General features: G+C 40.8%; 1 protein-coding gene across 1 annotated transcript in view; it reads left to right on the top strand.

Moving 5' to 3' along the window:
- The window catches only part of LOC149771043 (glutamate receptor ionotropic, kainate 3-like), a 122978-nt gene that overhangs the window by 53596 nt on the left and 50886 nt on the right, over window positions 1-18496 (top strand). The gene's annotated exons all lie outside the window — the stretch shown is intronic.

Raw genomic sequence — 18496 nt, 5'->3', positions numbered from 1 at the left:
GTCCTTAGTATTTTTCGAAATATTAAATCATTAAAATTATTTCATATATTTGGTATTACTTACAGTTTATGCGAACTTTGTTAGAAAACAAATAGTCGTGATCTTAATATCCGCGTGTGTAAAATAATTTTTGTAGGACTAAAAGATATCTACTTTGCAACGGTGCAGATTCGGTGGCACAACTTGTAAAACTGGTGGAATATTTGTAAGATTTTTGCATCGAATCTCATTGTCGCTCTTTTCCTTATCATTTATCATTAGACCTTAAACCAATTTTATGTTTGGGAAAATTGCAATTTTAAAATTATAGAAGATTATAAAAATGATCGTGTGTATTCTTTTGATGTTATAATTAAGCCTGTTATGTAACGAACGTTTGTAGAGGTCCAGCCTAACGCCATTCCTTACAGTGAAATAAGTTTTAATGAAAAATTACGAATGGTTATTTTTATGTAACCAATTCAGCTATTACGTGACATTCTGTACAATTTTGCCTTTAACGTCGTTACGTTGATCTGTGAAAATGGTGTGCATTCCCTCTCGATCCCATCAACACAAACAATGACACACTATGGTACTAACAAAATCATAATATTATGGTTTCAAAACATTAATCGATCAGAAAATGAAACATAATAGAGATCGACAATTTATTTCATAAGACTGGCTTTCCAAGGAACCGGCGCATTCAAACACACACACGCACACAGAAAGTTTTATCCCTGGATTCTATAGGAGAATGTTTGATAATACTTGGCACAATTAATATATAATACAATTAATTATAGTATACAAGTTAGAGAATGCTTCATTCGTTTTATACGAAGATTGGAACAATGTGACGAAAATCGATCAGCCTTGACCTCGTGTAAGCTATTGTGGATCGACAGTTTTGATTTTTTAGTTATCAATAACAGATTGGTTAACATCAGTGTTCCAACGGCTTGCAAGTATATTGTGTCTCTGAAGTCGTTTTATGGATATTTATGTATATTTTGATTGAAGTCTATATTTCAGACGTCAGTGACAAAAGAATTCAATGACATTGGTAAAGGCATAAAGGAGTTCAACAGATCAGACCCTTCAGTGTTGTCTACCAGCATAGATTCCAATGTTGAGAAAGTCCGGTCTGGAGGCTACGCATTTATAGTGCATAAATCTATTATCGAGATTGTTATAGCAAAGGAATGTTCCATGATAAAAATAAAGGAAGAGTTCCTTCCCTTGAAATTCGCATTCGGCCTACCGAAGAACTCTCCCCATACCAATATTATGTCGGAGAAGTACGTATTTGATATATTGTTATTGTTCTACAGTGATTCGTATTTTCACATGAGTACGATTTTAATTATGTCTTGTGTAATATAGTCATTGCACCATCTTTTTCAAACATTTCTGCATACCGCTTCCTTTCCCTGCCGTTCTTGATTATTTTAGTAGCATACCGTACTGTTCATGTTTCGTACTGTTCTATCGGCGACCAGTCCTCCCTTCATCACTTTTCCGTTTCGTACCGCAACGTACCGTTTCTTATCATTTCATGCCATTTCAAAATGTTTTCCAGCGTGCCACAAACACATGTGCTCGACGCGATCTTGATGTTGAAATAAAGCAATGATCTGAAAGTTAAAAAAATCATACGGAGTGATACAATTACCTCAGATGTCCACCATGACCCGTTGTGACATAAGATCCTGTGTTTCATACTATAAAAGAAACAAGGTCAGTAACCTCCAACAACGTCGTTCCAAGCTTGTCCTTCGATTTATTACCAGGCCATAGTATGTGGCTTGTTTACTCCTGAGATATGTTTCTATTCATCAAGCCATCATTGATTTTTCAGAGTTGAGCCAAGCTAAAGTTACAGGCTTCGAGACGTACGAATTTCTAGATTTTTTCTTGCCGGGACAAAGTTACGCTCCCGTGTAACTTAATATAATTGGCGCAAAAGGTTACATTGTGAACCAGATGCTTGTTATTTAAGTATTACACTTAAACCGATCGTATTTCGCCGTTAACGTGTGTGCCGCATAGCAAGGATATTTTGAAAATAACAGTTGCTTGCATTCGATTTTTATAAACTTAAGATAATGTTTTCTATGGAACAGAATTCCTATAGTTTAATCAGGTTAATGGTAAGTTGGAATATACTTTTGTAACCACCACTGTTCTCAGATTAATGAAGAATTGTATCGTTGAGCATATACCGTACCACTCAGGAAAATAGACTCGTTTAACAGGAGGGTACTCAAAAAACCGTAACTTTGTCCTGGCAGCAAAATTAGCGAAATTCGTACGTTTCGGAGCCAGTAACTTCAGTTTGACGCAACTCAGAAAAATCAGTGATGGCTTGGTCAATAGGACAACATATATCTTAAGTAAAACAGACGATAGATTATGGTCGTGAGCCTTCAAAGAGTCACTAGGTATGATTTTGTTTCTTTCAGATCGCGTCGAGCACCTTTGGTAGGAAACTTTAAATATTGATTCTTTTTATCTCTCTGTCGAATTAAAAAAAGTTAATAGAATCCGTGTATATTCTATTAAACAAGCATACTTTTAAGACATAAATTCACAAAATTACATATTTTCTTTTCTTGTGACTTTCCTGTTGGAGTTGGAATTCATATACAAAAGCACTGTCTGACACCTGTTTCTCCTGTACAAAAACTAGCTACAAACAAATTTTAGTAGTAGTAGTTGTTGTAGTAGTAATATTTGGTCAGTCACAATTGATAAATTAGTGATTCAGTAAGGAGTCATTCATTCATTCATTCATTTTCTCTTTCAATGCTCACAAACACACACACAAACATGGTTGAAGATAAAGAGAGGTAAGAATGGAAAACGATGTTTGAGAAGAATTATTGTGTTTGTCTAGATATATGTATGCATGCATTACATTTTAGTGCATATAAGAATGTGACACTCAAGCATCACAACAAAATCAGAAATGCCAATAATATCATATACTGTGAAATTGTTTCATTATATGATAGGTACATGATCAGTGAATACAAATAATTGGCAACATACGATTATATATAACCAGCTTAAATGGACGTAATCAACATATGATGTTTTATATATCATGATCGCTCAAAGTCGGACTTGACTCTCATTGGATGTTTCGTAAAATCTATTGCTAACGTATTCACATATTTTGTTCACTGAGCTTCATTTGAATCGTTATTTCCAACCTACTGAGTGTCATTTGCCTTGTTCAATTCCATCATAATTTATTTATCGAAACAAGAAGTTTATTTAGAATCGGTCGAACGGCTTATATTCAAACGATAAATACCCCACCCCTATAGCAATAAATGGTGGTTACACACAGGATTCAATCACAATTACGATTCCTAAACACATCGAACAGCCACATGCAATTATGTATATTTTCCGATGAATCAGATTTTACAAGTGACTTTGAATAGACAAAATGAAGAAAACAAATAGAAATTATGAATTCATTGAATATTTCCCGTTAAAAGGAAATTTCGAATGACATCAAAGCTAGGATATTCTATTTCTTGCATGAATATCATACAAACATGTCTTTACATCATTTGATTTTATATGGATCAGGATTCAAATGGGATTTTAAACGTTATAGACATGGGGTAAATAGACCAAGAAAACTAGAAAAATAATGAAATTTCAATCATTATCTGAATCCGAATTGTTTTTCCACAAGTTGATGAATTTCAGTCTTAAATGTACCGATGAAACAATAATCTTGAATGTTCCGATGTACCAATAATCTTGCTATTTCACAAGGACGTGATCCAAATTGTCTTTGAAATGAATTCACAATAATTGCAGCCCGAACGTCGATGAGCACTTTGTAATTCTGATGAATAATTCCAATATATAAATCCTCTCAAGTGACAGCTGAGCACAAGTAAAATTGATTCCAAAAACAGTGCTGTTCAGTTAAGAATCATGAATAGTATAATTGTGTTTCCTTTGTATATACGTATGACACAACGAACCACGTAGGACCCAGGCTATTTCCAATAGAATTTTCCACCAAATTCGTAAACAAGGTTAGGTCTATTTACTTCAACTGAAGCAAATAACTTGACAAACATCAGGTAGATCATGGGTTTTTTTCTAAGAGAAAAACTAATAACCTGATCTCAGAAGCAAGTCAACACGTTACTTGCAAAATGATCTTTTATCTTAAAACGTAAGCTACAATTATGGAATGTATGTATTTATGTATGTATACATGTATGCATGTATCTATGTATGTATGTTTCTTTGGATAGATAGATAGATAGACAGATAGTTATATAGATATATAGATAGGTAGGTAGGTAGGTAGATAGATAGATAGTCAAAATTGCTCTTTACTCTCAGATTCAAGTATGAAAAAGAACTAGCTGTGAAACATGTAATAATATTGCCACATTGACCAATAAATGTAGAGGTATACTGACTTACCAACATCGAAGTACTATTGTCCATTGCTGTACAAATATAAATTGTCGTGCCGTGTTTTAGTATAATCTCGACCTGGACATGTTTCGCAATGATAGAGCTGTCGTACGTTTATGCCTGTTAGCTTTCTGAAAAGATTCAATACCGCATTTATATATTTGTTTGTCTAATTACGTGTTTCCATTTCTAAGCTGCGTCTAAACACATTCGATATACCCCTCTCTCTCTCTCTCTCTCTCTCTCTCTCTTTGATTTCTCGTTTGTCACTGTCTACATTTGTAATTATATTCCCTTCGAGGAGGCTGTACGTATGACTTGGGCAGTTGGGGTGGTGGCACTCATTATAAATAGTATAGACAGTCAAATATTAGTGTGACGTCTTTTAAACGGGAAAATTTAATCCATAAATCAAAAGGACAAAACAAAGCGATAACGCAACCTTAATTCGTACTCACATGTGTCCCTGAAAACTTCGTTTACATCTTAATGGCACCGAGCATTCAAAGCCAAAGCTTCTGTTTGTCAAAGATGCCAAATCCTATTCTGAAAGGGACAGACATCCAAAACAATTAACATACCCATTACCATTTCTAACATGAGTGCCTACCCCAGCCTGGGATTATACAAATAGTTTGTATAAATCTTTTGATATCTGACCAAAGTGTTATACTAGTAAAGATAATGTAATTCAGTTTTTCCCAACACTCTTTTTAGGATCCTGTCCATGCATGAGATGGGCTTTCTTGAGTTTTGGAAACGGTGATGGTAGCTTAAATCAAACATTTGTCCAGAAGAACTTTCGACGTTTGCAAGACCTATTCGAACGGTTGATGTTCAAGGCTGCTTTTATCTAGCCGTTATTGGGATTTTATTTTCTTCTTTTGTGTTTGTGATAGAACTGTGTGTTCATTTCTACCAGAAAAGGAAAGCACCGTGTCAGGAGGTGGTGATGATGACGTGATCACCAACTCCTTGTGGGTTTCGTTATCGTTGTCTAGGAGATGGTCACCCAAGATGTTATTGCCTAGATAAAATAAAATATGAAGTTAATGTATGGAAAACATAGATCTGAACAGGGATAACGAATAGAATAACACGATAACCCGTATATAAAATATAATATTTTAATCAATAACATGAACAAAATGAAATTGAGCATAACATGGAATGATTCACTTTCTTTCGGAAATAGATTTAAAAAAATTGGATGCTAAATTCAATTAGCCGTTCTGTTATATTGACCTAACAAATTATATCATATAATCGAGTGACTGATCCGACTCAAAATGGTGTCGTGTCAACATCACCTGGTTCTTTTCCATAGCACTGTTAGTCATCGGTCGGCATCTCTCTCTCTCTCTCTCTCTCTCTCTCTGCCCTCATGGAGTCACCAACCAGTCCTTTCTGTCGACTCGTATCTGTTCCCACTGTGCAATACACTATGTAGCGTCTTTTTCCTTCAAATAATTACTATAGCACCCAGCTTAAACACTTGTCATTTGTTTCCTTCTCCTGGTGTCACTACTATTCCCAGTCAACAAAACTAAGCTATTATGGTCGGTTGGCCACCTAATACACACTCACCACCCTATTGCCATAAATCAATTCCTATTTCATCTGACACTCGCATTTCTAACTGAAAATCATGACATAGCTAGACCTCGCAGATAACTATTACTGGCTTGCTCTGAATATAAATTACCAACTGAAATATGCCTGTTGACACACGCTCCTAATGGTAACACCGTCAATTCTCGGTTGAAAAGAATTCACAACATAATTACAGAACCAATAGTAGTTAATGGGGATCTTATAGGGTCTATGGGATTTATCATTACAAACACCCTTGGGAACATATAGGGTCTATGTAAATTTAACATGGAGAAAAATCGTGGGAACATATAGGGTCTATGGGAATTAACATGGCCAAAAACCCTGGGACAATATAGGGTCTATGTAAATTTAACATGGACATAAACCCTTGGGACTGTATAGGGTCTATGTAAAATTGAAACAGGGAGGGTCTCTATTTTTTTTAAAAAAAAATAAAAAAAATAAAATAAAAAAGGGGTAGGCAATTCAAAGACTATCTCTTTTCGAGAAATATGGCTGGCCCTGAAAAGGGCCTTTGGGTTTTCTTCTTCTTCTTCTTCTTCTAATTTCTTCTTTTCCTCCACCAAGTTCTTATTTTATCTCCTACACTCTTCTTCTCTTTCTTTTTTTTCTTCTCCTCCTCTTCTTTCTTCTTCTCTTCCTCCTCTTCTTTCTTCCTCTTTTCATTTTCTTCTTCTTTTTCAATCTTTTCGTTCCATTTGCTTATTCTTATTCTTTCCTCTTCATCCTCCATCTCCTCCTTGATCTCTTTCATGACACCACTAATCTTGTCCTTTGCTTTCCTTAAGTTATTAATTTCCATCTTCACACGATGGGGACTATAGGAATAATGGTCTTCAACCAGTCTTAATAGCATCTGTTCCATTATTCCTAAGTTGTCTAAAACGTCTTGCAAGGTTTGAATTTTGTCGATTTGGTTTGACGCCATCTTCTTTTTATTCTTTGCAGAATGGTTTGAACAACGAACACTGTGAGTTCTTATAGTGAAAGCGCGGACGTGAAGGAAAACATCCCCCTAAAAACATAAAATGGATCTTACCTAGATCATGACCCAACAACGCGCGTACGTGAAGGAAAACATCCCCACTTTTCTCATTTCATATAATATAACCCAAACTATACTCTCCACATACGCTAAGAAACAATAAAGAAACCCATAATCTACTATTCACACAAACTTACTTTATTAGTTACTAACACAAACACAAACACACAATCACATACACTTCCACTATTAATAAAGAGTTAGTGTTTATATTCACACTACTCTACCTACACACATTGGCAAATCGATCGTTATTTCTTTTCTAGAGTATTGGGTAGCCCTGAAAAGGGCTGTTTTGTTTGGAACTTCATGGACACCTGGTTAATGGTGGCACCTTCCAGGCCTGGCGCCACATACACATCTTATCCCCCAGTTACTTTTTACCTTTTGGGGGCAGAGAGCAGAGGCAGGATATGTCGCTTCAGAATCCCAATTTTCGCTCTCTGGGATTTTGAAATTTCTTCTCTCCTTTTCCTCCTCCTCTTCTTTGTTTCTTCTTTCCTCTTTATATCTTCTTTCTTCTTCTTCTTTATATCTTCTCTCCTCCTCTTCTTTGTTTCTTCTTTCCTCCTCTCTTATCCTTCCCTCCTCGACAATGGCTTCCGCGGCCAGTTCGTTTAATATGCGCCTGGCATATTCCAGATGCACATGAAGCTCCAACAGTTTCTCAAGTCTCGTGTTCATTTTTTGGTGTTGATCAATCAACAAGGGTAGCTGGACTGCCGAACGAGTTTCAATTTATACTGAAAGCGCGGACGTGAAGGAAAACATCCCCCTAATAACATAAAATTCGTCTTACCTAGATCATGACCAAAAAAAACAACAACGCGCGGACCTAAAAGAAACACTCACTCACTTTTTATGCTACCCATCACTATTTTAAAATTTTTTTATAAATCACTTCAATAGACTATCCACATACGCAAAGCAATTCAATCTAACTCCAAATATACACCTCAAACACTAAGAAAAGATATCATTTTAATCTACTATCCACACCAACTTACTTTGAGCTCTTACTAACACAAACACACCAACACATACCCTCACATTTTTAAAAAGAGTTAGTGTTTATTTTCACACTACTCTACCTACACACACATTGGCAAATCGATCGTTACTTCTTTTCTAGAGTATTGGGGTAGCCCTGAAAAGGGCTGTTTTTTTGTTTGCTATGGCATTCTTTTTTAGTTTCTAAGAATGCGATGTCCTCTGAGGATAGACTTTCTGGCGATAGGTCTGCTTCTTCGGAAAGAGAAGAAGAACTCTTTGGTGTCGATACGGCAATCGACAAAGCCTCTGTCAGCTTCAGGTTGCTGCTGCTGTTGCTGTTGTTGCTGCTGTTGCTGCTGTCTCTGAAGTCTGTACTTCTCCGTCCATTCTTCTTTTTCCCTGTTCACTTCTTCTCTGAAGAGCTCTTCTATCAGGTCTTCAGTGATTTTTAACATTCTCACATTCTCTATTTCTTCTGGCTTCGGTATCAGACTGTGTCTGACCCTATGCAAATTCACGTAGGCTTCGTTGAGCTTAGCTAGTTTGGAGCACATCTTCTTAGGAGGATGAGTCGACAATGGATGGTTAGACTGGAAACAACCCCGGTTCTTAAAGTGAAAGCGCGGACGTGAAGGAAAACATCCCCCACACGGTTTTCGAGTCGCAACGTTCAGTGAGTGTCATGAGAGGGATAGTAAGAAATGAAAGAGCATCAATCCAACATTCTTATAGCTAAACAAAGCACAAAGGCATTTTTTTCAAAACACAACATTTTTTATTCAAAAATCACTTAACACTAACCAACAACAACTCTAACATTTTTAACAATAATCCAACACTATAACATCAAACCATTTTTTTCAAATCACTAACATTTTTTTCTCAGTTCACAATCTACTTTAAACAGGGCTGACAACGTTGTGAATGAAATTGTGATTTCCACTGTTGGAAATCATTAGGCCATTGATGGACACTACGTTTCCTAGCTTGAGACAAAAGATAAGCATAATGGTCACAAAACCATCGATCTACTTTCACATCGTTTCTAGCAGAAGAACGAGGATCGAAATGAGTCACTAAATGTTCTAAGGAATAGCCCAGGCTGCGATGATGCAGAAAATACACACAGTACTGTCCACACACCAAGGAATCTGTGCCTTGTAATTTCACGTTATTGAATCGGGTGGTTTGAGCATTTCTTCTCATAAAGTCGATGATATCGTCTTCCAAAGGGGGCAATCCGTACGAATCGAAATATTCCACACATCCTTCTTGAGGAAAGTAGACGGCTACCCAGTGGGTTCCTGGGAGATGACTGTCGTCCGTGTTGATCACGTAAGCTTGATGGTCTTTAGGTTTGCGATGAGGGAGTTCATCTTTAGCACAGACGACAGGATTCCAAGAAGCCGTATACGAACTGTGGTTCAAAAGGTAATAAAGTTCCCAGGTATCCATTGTTTTGTGTTTGTTTTTCTTCTTCACAGGTAATAATACGTCGTCAATTCGATCCTGACTTTTTGCTTGAAAATGTCTGACGAATAAACGGTTATTCGTTCTGTTTCCTCACTCTGATTCAGGAGAGCTTCGATACGATGGATCTCTTGAGTGGTTAATGGTGGACAAGAATGTTCACGCAAGTCTTTATACCACTGGTGCAACACGTCTTTGTTCGAGATGAGGCTCCAAGCTTCGTCCAGATACTCGTCCAATTTTTCTTCTTGACTCAACATCAGGCATTTATCGTGTTGAATTTGACTGGGATGATCGTTTTGACATCCATAACAATTTTTCTTGATCAATTCCGTCATTTTGTCGACCAAGTGTTTGGCAAAACAGGAGACTAAATGGGCTTCTTGTTCTGGCCATCTTGACTTCATCATGATCACTTCTTCCACAGTCTCCTCACATTTCATGTCCAAAGTTTCTCCACTAGGTAAAGAGGGATAGCAGTCTTCCATGGCTTCTAATAATCTAGAATGACTTCTCTCAAACTGTTGATTTCTATGGTATTATCGAATTCTGCATACAGGATGACGTTCACCGTTTCATCAGGGGTTCGGTCTTTAAACTGAATTTCCACACGAATCTGGCCAGATTTTATAGGGTGGAAATGTCCCTCGTCGCTGCCTTGGTCAGGAGTGAAATCGAAAGCCCACAAAGCATAGCCTCCTGTGTAATCCTCGTACGTAATACCGTGACTGGTGTTGGTTCCTAACTGGCCGGTGGCTTCGTACAGGGACAAGTACGATCTCAAGTAATTTTTGTTGGCAAAGTCAGGTTCGAAAGGTCGGGTACACAAGGTCTTGCCATCGCGACTGACTTCGATTTTGGACACGCCAAAGTGATGAAAGTTAAAAGGATTTTTACCTAAATCTCCGTTGAAGGCTGTATTCTCGACGATACCAATGATCAAACGTTTGGGTAACTGTCCTTGGAACAAATGATCTTCGATCATGGATCGCTGTCCCTTGGGAATGGTGAACGTTTTCACTTCCACGCGTCGTATGGGATACTTGACGGTCGTTCTGCTCAATGTTTGACTGATGTCGTTACCCACTTTAGGTAACACTTCTACGCGTCGTACGTAGAGCCTGGCTTCCTCGATGACAGTTTTGCAAGCAGTTTTACCTATCAAATGGAAAGCGGTACTGCTACGATTCAGTCTCAGGCGGACATTCACCCCGTTTAGCAAATATTTCTCTTGTAACCACATGTCCAAATGCAAACGATCCATCAGTTCTAAACTTTTGTCGACTCCCATGATTCTCTTTCTTCGTTCTGTAAATCCCTCATTGTATGGTTTATCTTTATCATTTGTAATAATTTCGAATTCTTCAAACTGGCCTGCTTCGTCAGCTTCCCATAGCACACAGGCATTGAGATGAGTGTTCTTGGCATCTATTCCGTACGTCAAGAGATTTTCCAGGTACGCTCGATAAGGGTAAGTATCCATGCTGCTGCTGACCAGTTTGTTGTTCAAGTACAAGTCCACTCCACTAAACAAGGAATGCATGAAATTGTTGACGGGAGCTATTACCTCATCGCCATCTAGGGTCGAATTGTCCTCATCGACAACTTTGACTTTCAAGTACAAGTAACTGCTATTCAGATCGATGTAATCTTCGGGCTGTCCTTTGATTTCAAACTCGATGGGAGCTGAGGCTGTCAATGAGGAGACGGGGTGAAATTCCACCCATTGGGATTCTTGCATCGTCATCATGGTAGGGGGCATGGCAAACAGATCCAGTTCCGTCTTGGAACAAGCGCAAGATTCTCGGTGCATCATTTTTTTTGTCTCTTTTCTCAATAATCGAAAACGTCTAAGTCTCGAACGGTTCTTCTTTTCTTGGCCTTTCTAGCTTGAAGTCTGGTGAAAGGGTGTTTTCTTCTTCGTCGTCTCTTTCTGCCTTGTCCTTGCTGAATGCTTGACTCGGTAGCGTGCAGGGCATTTATAGGTGTGTCTCGTCGGCCTAAAATGTCTTTGCCCGTTTGCAGCAAGACATTTTTGCCTGCCCTCATGAAGGCTTCTTTAGGGTTTTGTTTGTCGATGATGACATTTTGGAGAAATTCTTTGCCTTGCGTCAGTGCCGCATCTTTCAAGGCGTGCAATCCGCGTGTCACCATCGGTTTCAACACCGGGGCCACCGAACGAAAGGCCGATTTTAACATGTCTCCTAAACCGTGTCCTCGCTGCTGAGCCACCCCTCGGTACACTGGATACATGACTTACGAGTCGTGAGAGAACCGTTTTCGAAAATGGAGTTTCACCGTGACTTTTCCTTTGGTGAATGGAATATTTTGTCCCAGATCTCCTTTTATAGTAATGTTGACCGTGTCCAAATACGACTTGCTGACCGGCAAATAGTGAGGATGGACAAATTCGCGGTGGACGTGGTAAGTGTTTCCACCTTCCTCGTCAGCGTTCGTGGTAGAATCCACTTTGAAAGGAATGACACGCAGTAATGGCACAGAGGTGTGTCCCACCACGTTATACTCCACCACATCGGAGTACACGAACATTAAATTCATTCCTTGGTTCAGTTCTACCGGTTTTCCAAAAGCTCTGTAAAAATCCATATTACTGTTGATCTTGGGGCTCCAATTGTTTGTGACCATTGTTGAATGTCCACCCAAAATTTCAAACAAAATACCATTGAACCTGAAGGACAATGTGTCCGTATCTGGAAATTTCATCAGTAAGCGACGAGCCACTTTATGGTACTCCAGGGTGACACTTTTTTTGACTCTGATCAGGGCTTTGCCAAAGGTGAACTCGAACCTGTCCGCAATAGTGTCCACCAAATGTTGACCACTAAAATAAAACCCTGCTGGAATTTTCACGGTGTAGATACTGAAGGCTGGTTTGCTGTCTGGTCTTGTGATCCCTGAAAACCCGATGTCAGTCATGACTTCTTGTAATTGTTGGTTCAGGATTTCCACCTCAAAAAAGTTTTGTTTTTCGGTGATGTTTTGGATTTGTGTAGGGTGAATCATTTCTACTAAAGCCACTTCCCAATGGGCTTCGTGATCTAAGGGGATGGCTTGAGGTAATTTGGCCGTGTAACAGCACAGCGTGTTGTGGGGAAACACCTCCATGGAACTGTCACTGGGTAAAGTTAAGTAAAATTGGTTTTGGTGACTCATAATTCCAGAGTTCTGTGGCTGTCCGAGGGGATATTACTGGACGTCAGAGGTGTGTCTCCGCCCAAAATGGGGTTCTGGTTGTGGTTGTTGGAGTGGTGACTGACACTGGCACTGGACACAACGTTCCCGTTCGAGGAGAATTTCAGGGAGGGATTGGGAAGCAGGTAACCGATGCAACTGCTCAATAAAATGGTCCACAATTGTTTGTCTCCTTGTTGCAAACTCAAATTGGCGATGGCTGCCCCGATGACACAATACACCACAAAGATTTGGCAGAAAAAGACGATTTGCGTTTTAGGCACACGTTCTCCACACCACACCCACAAGGGTTGTTTTTGTAAATCTTGCACAGAAGAACTGGGTGAAGAAGGAGTGGTCGACGTAGCTGCGTCTGCTGTGTGAAAGGGCATGATGGTCACTTCTTTTTATAGTCGATGACTTGCGAAGCGTCGATCCAAGAATCGAAACTGGGTGGATATCCTTTCCAACGTACTTTGACTTCTTTGACACGTCGTTTGCCCACTTTACGGGTTCTGCGTTCGAGAATGCTTTCGATGTCGTACACGTCGTCTTCTTTTTTGGTGACACGTTGTAACTCGGGCAAATAAAACGTTCCTTTGAGTACTTCTCCGTTCATGTCTTCCAATTTATAGACGGCAGGATGACGGCCATGCACTCGTCCAGTGACGCGAAACAATTCGGTCGTCCAGTTAGGTAAGTAACCTTTGTCGAAAGTGCGTTTGGTTTTGCCAATGCGCACCCAATCTCCTACGGTCAACTCTCCACTTTTCTTGGGGACAGCCCTCGTCGGGGACGTACCGAACAGACGCTCAAACACCAACACTTCATTGTCGGGAGTCACGTCTTACGGGGCACGTCCGATGCTTCGATGGTAAGATTGGTTGTACGCTTGCACCAGGTGCGGTAAGATGTCGATGTACTTCAGAGTGTGGTGATGCGTAAAATATTTCCACATGCGTTCTTTCAAAGTGCGTTGAAAACGCTCCACGATGCTGGTTTTGGTTTCGGGATTCTCGGTGGTAAAAAAATGAATGTCACGTTTCTTTAATTCTTTTTGGAAAGCTTGGTTCAGAAATTCGGTGCCTTTGTCCGTTTGCCATCGAAGAGGGTGACGGCCACTTTGTTTCAACACTCGTTGCAGGGCTCGCACTAACTCGCTGCTGGATTTGGAAGTCAAGGGCACGACCCAGGCAAATTTGGAAAAGACGTCGATGACACAAAACAGATATTTGTAGCCACGATTGTAGCTGGCCAAATGAGAGACATCGGCTAAATCGGCTTGCCATTGATGATCGATGCCTTCCACTCGGGTGCGACTTCTGGCAAACTTGCGTCGAATGGGTTTGTGTAAAGTGTAGGTAGCTTGTTCTTGTAACCATCGTTGCACTTGAGGTAAACGGAGACTTTTCAGTCGCGTTTTGGCAGCACGATACAATTTTTGAACTCCTGCGTAACCTGCAGGATGCGAGGGATCGTAGTAAATGCTAGCTAAGACTTTTTCCATTTTTTTTGCTGTGTTAATAAGTCACCCACTCTTCGGTGATGCTACTTTGGGTGGGTCGAAAGGGTGGTTTGGAAACGGATTTACGTGTCCGATGGGCTACGGGAGTAGAAGTCGAAGGTAGTGGTGGTGGTGGAGGTGACAATGGAATGGCTTTGGTTTTCTTTTCTTTTTTCGCTTCTTGTTTCCCTTCTTTCTTTTTCACTTCTGTCGAAGGAGGCGTGGACATCATCTTTTTAACCCAAGCTTTCATTTCTTCTCGTTGGGGTGTGGGGGACGGGGTCAACAAGGATGCTGCAATCTTACTCGAAATGGGAGCTGCTGACGGTGTTTGAAACACTTCGCGCATCTCTTCTTCCTCAGGTCTTTGTGGGGTAGCATCTCTGGTGACCCTTGGGGATGGTAGTGGTGGTGGGGGTAATGATGATGATGGTGCTGGACTTTTCATCAAGGTCTTAAAATCTTTCAGAGTGGGTAAAGCTGTTTCGTCTAAAGCTTTCTGGTGAAAGAGTTGCAGTCGTTGCAAGAGTTGACCGTACTTTTGCGATTTTTCTGTTTCGGACAAATCTTGGCGATCCATCAAGGATTGCAATTCGTGTTGTAACTGGGACATCTCGCTCAAATTGGGATTGGGAGGTAAATGCGGGGTGCGTTGTTCTTGCCACCGATGGTATTCCATCCATCGTTTGTAAGGCACTAAAGCTAGTTTTCGTCCTTCCATGGGGTTGTCAGGGGTCGATTCTGAGATCTTGGAACTTCCGAGGGCCTTTTTATCTTGCTCCCACCAGTCCTCCCATGGTTCCCAAGACTCCTTTCAGTATGGGGCCTAACAAGAGAGGTAAAATGCCTCCACGTTGGACCAACATCTTCTTTTTTTGACGAATGGGAATTTTCTTTCGAACCATTTGGCGAAGAACGTGACGATGTTTGCCTAAGCATTGTTTCTGGTGTTTGGACAAAGGGATCGTGCCTTTCAAAACGTTCAAACAACATTCGCACACGGTATCGATGACCTCTTTGGAGGCCGTTTGAATGAGTTTTTTTCGTAGGGGTGAAGAAGCTTTGGACAGGACAGATAACATGTCCCCATGTTTAGCTAAACGTGGTGGCAGTCCTTTTCTTTTCTTTCCTTGGGGTTTTATGGAGGGTGACATTTTTGCTTGTGGGTTCCGGGACATTCACCGAACAGACACTAACGTCGATGACTTAACGCACACCCTTTTATCTTTTTTTTGGGACTATCGCTTTGTCATAAAGGTGACAATGTTTTTTCCAAAATCGCCAAGGAATCCTCCCCTTTGTTGACGCCTCTTTTTCTTGGAACGACTGTGTCTTTTCTTAGGGTAATGTCGATGCTTGGCTAAGCGCTTTGTCGGATGACGCGTCTGCCTTTGTCTCTTTCTTTTGTGGCTTCTTGGAGGTGACATCTTTTTTACAAGTTCACTGATACCCCGACTTGGTCACAGGCTCTTTTTATACTGGAACGCGTCGCCACTGATTGTCTTTACGTTTTATCAGTTTGAGGACAGGCATGACACGTCGTGCAGGGGTACGCAACGGACTAAATCGAGCCAGTTCTTGCTTGGACAAATCCAGTAAACTTTGTAACATGCCCGATCTTTCTTGGACTTTGATTTTGGGAGAAGGTACTTTGTGAGCAGCAGCCACTGCCACTAAATTGGAGGGTCCTGCCACTGGGGAAGTTCTTTTGGGGGTCATCAACGGAGATGTTCTTGGTGTGATCAACGTCTCCAAGTACTCTTCAGTTCTGGGTGTCATCAACGGAGAAGTGGATGAACGTGAGGATGCCGGAGACGCAGTCACTGCCGTGGCAGGTCGTGGTTTGCGAGTGTAAGGTTGCGTCCTGGCCGAAGTGCCTCTCTTGCGACTAGTTTTCTTCTGTGGACTTTTCTTTTTCTGGGGACTTTTTCTCTGTTTCTTTTTCTGGGGGCTTCTTTTCTTTTTCCGGGGTGGTGGTGTCTGGTAAGAGGAGGGTCCTGCCACTGGAGAAGTTATTCTTCTTGGGGACCTGGTCTTTTTCTTTTTCTTCTTGGGGCTTCGTTGGACTTTTGTCTTGGGGATAACTTTGGGGGCATTAGGATCCCATCTTAAGAGTGAGCGAATGATGACCCCTCCTAGAGTACCGCTCCCTCCAGGTTTCAAAATGATTTGTTTTTTGGTTTGAGTGTCGATGCGGGGATCGGCCAGTTGGACCAAAGCGACTTTGTTTCGATCGAAAAAGCGTTTGGTTTGATGAGGAATCTGAATGATTCCTTGGAGTAATTGACGTGCCGTCACCGTGAACCATCGTAAGACTTCTTTGAGACTAGCTTCTAAGACACGGGCTCGTGTTTGTGGATCTTTTTCTCGACTGATGCCATACAAGGCACGAATCAATTTGACGGGAAGATGCGACTGAAGGGACGTCATGTTCACACTGTGTGAGACAGACGAAAAAGGGTCTGAGGTTTTTATAGATTTTTTGATGGGGAGTGAAATGAAGTCGAGGACGGAGACGTGTACAGGACAGGCCCTCCGTCTTGGCACCAGTGGTGAAACAAGTGGGTACGAAATCGCAAATCCTCGGGGGTCGTAGGTTTCAAATCGACGAGTAAATAGGCGTGTGGCGTTTGAGTGGCATCGTCGTACGCCTGAGTCAGCCAAGGCGTTCCTAACTGTTTGGCTAAGACTTGCACTTGCGATTTATCTCGAGGGCTTTTAAACAAGACCACGTAATGCGCATTGAGACTGATGGTGCGATGGGCTTTACTTTGTTGAAACAAATTTTGGGTGATGTAAATGACACTGGCATTACGGTGATGCCCTTTGCGCGTGAACCACAATTTAATTTCTTCTTCGTCTTCTCCTAACATGTCGTCGAAAATGACCAAATGGGTTTGACGGGAGTCAGAGACGATGCCGTCGTCTTCTTTAGGAATGCCTTCCACAAACACGATGGAATCGCCTTGACTTTCTCGCAAGAGGCTGTACGCCGATTGCCACTCTTTGTAACACCAAACGATCCGTTGAGGGGGCCGATCGATCAAATGATGTTTATGTTCGATCAAACGTTTGACGAATTCGGTTTTGCCTGAACCGCTAGGTCCAGCAATGAGCATGTTAAAGGGATGGCGAAGATACAAAGCCTCCCAACTGGCACGATCTAAGTGTTCGTCGATGACTTTGACAGTAGAGGAAGAGGGAGCAGAGACAGCAGAGGTAGCCATGGTGTGAGAAATGTCACTTGTGACACGAAAACGAACAAGACAAGAGTTTATATACTTTTTCAGAACACGTTTATTGAATGTTTTTTTATCAAACATGAATACGAAAGACAAAAATACATAAAAGCCAAAGGCTTAAGTACAAGGATAAAAGGCACATGATAACGATGAACGTGGAATAAACACAAGTGTCTGTACAACAATCACATCTTTTGGGTAATGTTCTAACCAGTTCAACAGGGGGTAAGGTCACACAAGTGTCCTCCCGAAAGGGTCTTTCAGGTCTGTCCACGACAGTCCTGTCCTGGGTGACGGGTTCTTCTGGCACCGTCACTAACACGGGTTGAAAAGTAACTTTTTTCCTTGAACAACTCTCGTGCATACTGGGCCACTTCTTGGGTCCAAGCCTCAAAATCCCATTCTTTCCAGGCACGGACATCTGTCCAATGGGGATGTAAGTCACAAGCTACACACACATCGTCATACACGTCTTGGGTAGCTAAAAGTTGACGAATCTTTTTTTCCCGTAGAGGTCGAGAAGTATCCAGATGAAAACGCAAGGCTTTGAGCAAAAGGAGTTTTTCGTGACCATTTAAGGCCATGGAGGTGGTAAGTACTGATCGTAAAGAGTCCACAAAGAATCGGCTGGTAAACGAAATCCCAAAAAACAAGTCACTAAGACACACACCACTTGTCGTCCCAAATTGAATGGATACAGTTCTTGTAATAATCGATGGTAATGATCCACGGTTTGAATATGGTCATTGAGTTCCTTCCACGGAATCTGTTGGATGACATGTGACATAAGTCGTGGCATGGCAGCCTGTTTTTATAGTCTCTTTGTTTCGGAAACAATACACGTACTTTCTAGCCAGAGATATTCGTTCTCCAGTAGGGAATCTAAATCTTGCATACTGTAACCGAAACTTCAGAGTTCGTTTAGAAGTTTCCTCTTCCTCTAAGTAGATTCCACGTAAAATATGTTGATAATCCTTTTACTTGTCTTCC

The sequence above is a fragment of the Sinohyriopsis cumingii genome, unplaced genomic scaffold (genome assembly GCF_028554795.1).
Source record: "Sinohyriopsis cumingii isolate HCF-2022 unplaced genomic scaffold, ASM2855479v2 utg002136l, whole genome shotgun sequence".
NCBI lineage: Eukaryota > Metazoa > Mollusca > Bivalvia > Unionida > Unionidae > Sinohyriopsis > Sinohyriopsis cumingii.
This window is presented reverse-complemented; position numbering and strand designations above follow the sequence as displayed.